Genomic DNA, 8,021 nt, shown 5'->3' with positions numbered 1-8,021 from the left:
ATAAAAATTGAGTTCATATATTTCTTCAATTCTTCCATAATACTCGACCTCGTCAAGCCCGGGCGTAAAGACTCCAGAACACGTGGTTTTTCGATTGGGCCGACTTTGGTCGTAGCTTGTTGTGCGAAAACGGTATCCATTGACGTCATACCCAGAAAATTTCCTGACCCTATAGGCAAAGCCATTGGCTACTTGTCTCAACTCGGCACTCATAGACGGCTCTCTTTGGCCCTGCAAGTTCAAACACGCTAGATTGTTATATTATTCGCACGTAAGAGCAACTTGGAATAACAAACTAAGCACGTACCTTATGTTTAAACCAGGAAATGAAATCGGGCAATCCATTTCCCGCACCCTTTCTAAGAAGGGTATCATATTCCTGTGGAGTTGGGTCCCTTGATCGACGCCAGAATTCATGAAGAAATTGCTCCATGTATGGCGTCACCTCTTCAAGGTTGGTCAATACATATAGCATGATATGGCGCCACTCTTCATGTCTCAGGGTCTTGGTGGTCGAACCACTCGCGCTTCCGAGTTGCCCTCGAAAAATGCTGAGGTTCGATTCATTGCCGCCATCATTGTAACGAGGGGGTGGATTATGCACACTTGGCAGTTTGTCACCATAGTAAGTTGTTGTGAAGTTTGACACCTCCTCCAGTATGTATGCCTCTGCAATGGAAGCCTCGATTTTGCATTTATTTCTACATTTCTTTCGGATACTCTTTAGACATCTCTCGATTGGATAGCACCAACGTCCCTGCACGGGCCCCCCCATTCGTGCCTCATACGGGAGATGAATAATCAAATGCTGCATCGGATTGAAGAAGCCGGGTGGAAAGATCTTCTCCAGCTTACACAGTAACACGGGTGCCATCCTTTCCAAGTCTGCAATCATGGTCCGAGCTAACTCTTTTGCACAAAGCTGGCGGAAGAAATAGCTCAACTCTGCAAGCGCTAGCCAGACATGCTCAGGGACATAGCCTCGAACCATCGCCGGAAGAATTCGTTCAATCCATATGTGGAAGTCATGACTCTTCATCCCTAAGACTCGCAGGGTAGATAAGTTCACCCCCCTACTAAGGTTAGCTGCATACCCATCAGGGAACATTAACATCTTGATCCACTCTAGTACTTCCTTCCTCTGGGCCCTGCTCAGGACGAAATCGGCCTTAGGCCTTCTCCATGTCTTACCACCACTAGGCGGCTTCATCTCTTGGTTTGGTCTATCACATAACTCTGCCAGATCCACTCTTGCCTTTACGTTATCCTTTGACTTATCAGGAATCTCCATAATTGTCGCCCAAAGTGCCTCGGCGACATTCTTTTCAGTGTGCATCACGTCAATGTTGTGTGGAAGGAGCAGGTCATCATAATAGGGGAGCCGAGTCAAGCCCGACTTATGTGTCCACATATGTTGCTCACCATATCCCACAAAACCACCTTCTGGGTTGGCCACGAGACCATCTATCTGTTCACGAACTTCGGCACCAGTCATCATTGCAGGTGGGCGGTCTGTCACCACGACACCTTTCGTAAAGTTCTTGATGTCTAGTCGGAATGCATGGTCAGGAGGGAGAAATTGTCGATGTTTATCGAATGACGAATATTTGCCACCCTTCTTCAACCAAATGAACCTAAGAGCTTCCTTGCAAACTGGGCATGGGAACTTACCGTGAACACACCAGGCGCAAAATAGCCCGTACGCCGGAAAGTCATGCATGGAGTACTGGTACCAAACATGCATTTTGAAGTTTGTCTTCGTAGCTCGGTCGTACGTCCATACCCCTTCCTCCCAAGCACGGACCAATTCATCAATCAAAGGCTCCATGTACACGCCCATTTTATTCCCCGGGTGTCCAGGAATTATCAACGACACGAATATGTTCTGTCTTTGAAAGCATACGTCGGGGGGGGGGGAGATTGATGGGGATAACGAACACGGGCCAACATGTGTATGGGGCAGCGGTCATTCCATAGGGATTGAACCCATCTGTGGCCAGCGCAACACGAACATTACGAGCCTCTTTGGCTTTCTCATGGTGAATGGCATCAAAGTGGGTCCATGCTTCACCATCGGATGCGTGAACCATCTTGTCAGGATTGTATCGTTTGCCTTTTTTGTGCCATGTCATCTGTTTCGCGGATTCCTCTGTCATGTATAGACGCTGGATCCTCGGTATGAACGGAAGGTGGCGTAGGATTGTCACGGGGATGTCGAGCTGCCTCTTCTGTCCATCACCAGAGTCTACCTCCATGAACCTAGATGATTTACACTTCGGACAGTACTTTGCCTCATTGTGTTCTTTCCTAAATAGGACGCAGCCCTTCGGACAAGCATGTATCTGCTCATACGTCATCTTGAGTGCACGAAGGAGTTTCTGTGCCTCGTACATGCTCTTTGGCAGAACGTGATCCTCCGGAAGCAGGCTGCCAATAACTGTCAACAAACCATCGAATGCGTCTCGACTCATGCTATACTGCGACTTGAACGCCATTATACGCCCAATGGCATCCAGTTGAGAAACCTTTGTCTTGCCGTGAAGGGGTTTCTGTGCCGCGTCAAACATGTCGTAGAATGTCTTTGCGGTCGCCTCTGGCTCGTCCTCCGTACGTCCTTCGGCGAACTGTGCCTCATGATAGTCGTTCAACATGTCTCCTACCCCGGCATCAGCATCGTAATCCTCGACGCGTTGTCTCACCACCTCCTCTCTCGTGCGATGCGCTTCACCATGGAAGATCCACCGAGTATAGTCCGGCGTAAATCCATTCTTCCAAATATGTTGTACCATGGCCTTCTTTGGTTTTCTTTTCCGGTTGTCACATTTGCTGCACGGACAAGGGACTAGGCTAGCTCCTTTAGCAGCTTCGCCATATGCCCGTTCCACGAAAGCATCGGTCTTCCTAATCCATTCTGGGGTGACATCATTACGTCGAACGCGGCCCGTGTACATCCACTCACGGTCCTCCATCCTCTAACATATATAACCGAGTATAGTTTAATATAGACATGTAATGCATGTACACTACGTTCCTACCTTCTAATAGGTGAGGATAGGTCCTAATCCCACCCGCGGTTGCGTAGATGGAGTTAGTTTCCATGCTCTACTCCGATCCGAGATAGAATTTCGGCAGCACCTCCCCGCTGTTCTCCGGATACACGTCCTGGCAGGGAGAGTGTACTGTCCGGAGAACAACAGGGAGGTGACGCCGAAACTCTTTCTCGGACCGGAGTAGAGCATGGAAACTAACACCATCTACGCAACCGCGGGCTGTCCAAAAAACGTGGACAATTCGAAACTGATACATTTGTAGATATGCAAAGATCTGCATATCTACACCGTATCTCTTTCGAACGGGAGACGCCTAACTGGGTTACGTGATCTACGACCATGATGCGGAAATAGAGGTTATACCTAGGGTGGCGGTGGAGTCAGGCTAGTGGGGCTGTGGCGGGTCGGTGCAGTGGCGACGCGACGCGGTGCAGGCAGACCCGCAGCGGCTAGGAAGACCTCTGCAAAAAATACATGTCTGTCAACAAAAAATTCACATCACCGGCACTCGATCAAGCGGTTAATACAATACAAAATCAAGCGCTCGCTCTAGTTCATTCGAGCAAGGTCACTATACAATCAAGCGGTTAATACAATACAAAATCCTAATAAAACACTACAAGCACTCGCTCTAGTTCATTCGAGCAAGGTCATGTAGAGGTATGTAATGTCCAACCAAGGCATTGTGTTGCACTATTAGCATGTCTGTCATGTGATAAAAGATGGAAACTAAACCAGGGTCTAACAACTAGTGTGGTATATTAATCCACACTTAGCCAATCTATAACCATGCAAGCATACATCAAACGATCAAGAAATTAAAAAAGAGACAGTTTAGTTTGTGTAACAATATTACTCGTTAGATTACTCTTATCTCATCTACTGATAAATGTGGGTTGTTAATGCTTTGTTCAATTGCATATACGATTAGGATTCTTGTGTTGTGATCAATAAGCCTTGTCAACTTTGACGATCAATATAGTGGAGTTATTAGTTCAGCATGCATGTCCTATCTGCTTACCTCCTTAGCATATGTATATGTTTGAGATGCTACATGTCATTTAAATTGGATAGGTACGATATACAAACATACAATTATTTTATTTTGGTCCTATCATCTTGTGGCCCACATGAATTATTTTGGTCCTACCACATATAACAAGAGATTCACAATCAAATAAAGCTTACCAGGACGCGGGCGGACGGGCGGGCGGACGGGCGGGCGCCGGCGAGGGCGCGGGCGCCGGCGAGGGAGGCCGCGGCGGGCGCGGGCGCTGGCGAGGGCGGCCGCGGCGGGCACGGCGGGCGGCGGCCGCGACGGGCGCTGGCGGGCACGGCGGGCGGGCGCTGGCGGCGGGCGTGGGCGGGCGCGCAGGGAGAAAGAAGCAGAAAGGAGAAAGAAGAAAGAAGAAAGGAGAAAGAAGGAAGCCGCGGGCGAGTATATTCGCCTTCTTTGCCGAGTGCCCGTGATCTGGCACTCGACAAAGTTTTTTTTAATTTTTAAAATAAACTTTGCCGAGTGCCAGATCGGTGGCACTCGGTAAAGGATCCTTTGCCGAGTGTCTACCATCTGACACTCGGCAAATATTACCTTACACATCTTTGCCGAGTGCCACCCTGAGGGGCACTCGGCAAAGAAGTGTAAGGTAATATTTGCCGAGTGTCAGATGGTAGACACTCGGCAAAGAAGTCTTTGCCGAGTGTCTTCCTTGGACACTCGGCAAAGTACATTTTTATTTTTTTTATTTTGCTAACCAAAATTTTTGTGGTATGTTCCTACACTATGTAGACCTACATGTACCATTTTGGAACAATTATAACAGTGTTTTCTATAGCTAGTACATTTAGTTTGTTTATTTGAATTTCTTCGGAAAATTCAGATTTGAACTGCAGGTCACTCGAAACTTAGAAAACCGTGAATGCAAAAATGATATCCATGCTACATAGCACAAGTTACGACCGATTTCAGGAGCGGACCGGAAACTTCGAGCACCATGCTCACTCAACATGGCCGTGAACTTGCCATACAACTGTTTAAAAAAATTATAAAACACAAACAAACTTAGAAAATCATGAAACTTGTCCACATGTCATGATATCATATGTAGAGTCTGTGATAAAAAATTTAGAATGTTTGGAGAAAGTTGTGAGACACTATGTGTAGAAACCTAAGAGAACCACACATGAAATCATAGAGTTTCAATGTGGATCTCTTAGGTTTGTACACATAGTGCGTTACAGCTTTCTCGAAACTTTTTCAAATTTTTATCACAGCCTCTACATATGATATCATGACACGTGGACAGGGTTCATGATTTTCTGACTTTGTTTCTGTTTTATACAATTTTTAAACACCTGGATGGCAAGTTTACGGTCATGTTGAGTGAGCATGGTGCTCGAAGTTTCCGGTTCGCTCCTGAAATCGGTCGTAACTTGTGCTATGTAGCATGGATATCATTTTTGCATTCACGGTTTTCCAAGTTTCGAGTGACCTGCAGTTCAAATCTGAATTTTCCGAAGAAATTCAAATAAACAAACTAAATGTACTAGCTATAGAAAAAACTGTTATAATTGTCCCAAAATGGTACATGTAGGTCTACATAGTGTACAAACATACCACAAAAATTTTGGTGACCAAAATAAAAAAAATTAAAATATGCTTTGCCGAGTGTCTAAAAAGGACACTCGGCAAAGACTATGTTTGCCGAGTGCCAGATATTTGACACTCGGCAAAGACTGACGGCCGTCAGTTGTAGACGGCCGCTAACGGCCCTTTGTCGAGTGCCTTGTTTGCCGAGTGCTTGACCCTCGGCAAAGAAGTCTTTGCCGAGTGCTCGGCTGTGCCGAGTGTCCTACACTCGGTAAACTAGCTCTTTACCGAGCGCAGGACGTTGCCGAGTGCGGCACTCGGCAAAGCCGGATTTGCCGAGTGCCCGATAAAAAGCACTCGGCAAAGCCACCGGCACTCGGCAAAGGCGCGAATTCCGGTAGTGATGGCAAGTTCACGATCATGTTTAGTGAGCATGTTGCTCGAAGTTTCCGGTCCGCTCCTGAAATCGGTCGTAACTTGTGCCAAGTAGCATGGATATCATTTTTGCATGCACGGTTTTTTAAGTTTCGAGTGACCTGCAATTCAAATCTAAATTTTTCGAAGAAATTTAAATAAACGAACTAAATCTACTACCTATTGAAAACTCTGTTATAATTGTCCCAAAATGGTACATGTAGGTCTACATAGTGTAGGAACAAACCACAAAAAGTTTGGTTGCCAAAATTAAAAAAATAAAAATGTGCTTTGCCGAGTGTCCAGGGAAGACACTCGGTAAAGAGGTCTTTGCCGAGTGCCGCCTGTGGCCCTCGGCAAAGGCTGACGGCTGTCAGCTTTAGAACAGCCGCTGACGGCCCTTTGCCGAGTGTTTGCCAATCGGCAAACGTGTCTTTGCCGAAAGTTTTTCTATGCCGAGTGTCCTGCACTCGGTAAACCAGCTCGTTACCGAGAGTAGGACTTTGCCGAGTGCGGCTCTCGGCAAAGGCTGCTTTACCGAGTGCCCGAGAAAAAGCACTCGGCAAAGAGTCCGGCACTTGGCAAAGGCCCGGATTCCGGTAGTGATGCCACCCTTCCAAATCCTACTCTGGCATGACTCAATCGATTGAGTCCACCTTGAACACAAGTTCGATCAGCAGGGTCAGGCCCTTCCTCAGTTTATCTTAATTTCCATTTTCATGTCTGCGTAGACTAAGTCTAGGTCGAACTTGGATTCGCAGTAGTTTCCTATTTTGCGCTGCCATGTCTTAACCCCTTCAAGAGAACTCAGGTCTCAACACTATAAAGGCATCAGAGGAGCATTCGTTCGTCCCATCAAACTGCAATAGGTTGAACCCTAGAGCCACCCTAAGTTCCCAAGTCGTCGTCGCCTAGACAACGCAAAATTGGTGTTCTACCATATCTATGGAACCTTGTGACCGAGCTTGGCTTGCCAAGCTTCACCAAAGTTGAGAACACCTAAACTGCATGTTCTTTAACCTTGTGGAGTAACTCAATGATATGTCCACAGAGAACATCGACCTGTCGTGCTTCTCGACCATCGCTAGCCTTGACTGTTTGTTCCATGCAGCCAACGTTCAGCCCATGAGCTTCACAAAGAGGTATATGTTCTATATTACCAATTCTTGACTCAAATTGTTGTTTTTTTATTCGAGCAATTGCTCACCGTCATTCTCAACCATGGCTGTGGAACCCCACCACTGTGAGCTATCACCTAGTCACCTCTTGTCATTACCAATTCATCATCTTAGGGTTTGCCATCACACATTTAAGTTTTCTATGTAGATCCGGTTGCTGGAGGCCCTGGTATTGTGAACTCCACGTAGCTCAAGTGACGTGCTACTGTGGAATTGGTTGTTGATGGCAATATCGTCACCCATAGTTGCATGGTCTTACTTGGATCATCGGATTGAGATCCAATGTAGACTAATAACCCAAGCCCAAACAATACCAATCAACCAGAACGAGTGTTGTTACTTTTGCAAAGGAGACCCTCAGTTTTCACAGAAATAACCCATAGTCCATCGTAGCTCAATCCAGGCACCATGTTTTTATCTTTTTCACCAGCTTTAATAGATAATTGTAGAATAGCCCTTGGTTTATATATAATGTGTAACTTAATCATTTTAAACTTGATTTCGATGATTTTAGTCAATTTGGAATCATCTTATCAAGTAGAATATTCTGAAAACCTGATTGTTCTATATTTTTATTGAATATGTATTGTTTTGTTGTGCACTTATTGCTCGAATGCTTGCTACATATAGACCTAAAGGAGTGTACATGTCCATAAGGCCCTATTTGGGAGAGCTGTAAGCAGTGTGAGTAAGGCAAGTATTGAGTTGTCTCTTAATCACCATAATACAACATATTGTTTATTCAAATTTATTGGTCCTATCTAAGTCTACTAGTTTCTTTCATGACAT

Source organism: Zea mays, chromosome 10, assembly GCF_902167145.1.
Source record: "Zea mays cultivar B73 chromosome 10, Zm-B73-REFERENCE-NAM-5.0, whole genome shotgun sequence".
In the NCBI taxonomy this organism is placed as follows: domain Eukaryota; kingdom Viridiplantae; phylum Streptophyta; class Magnoliopsida; order Poales; family Poaceae; genus Zea; species Zea mays.
Note: the sequence above shows the minus strand (reverse complement) of the source record.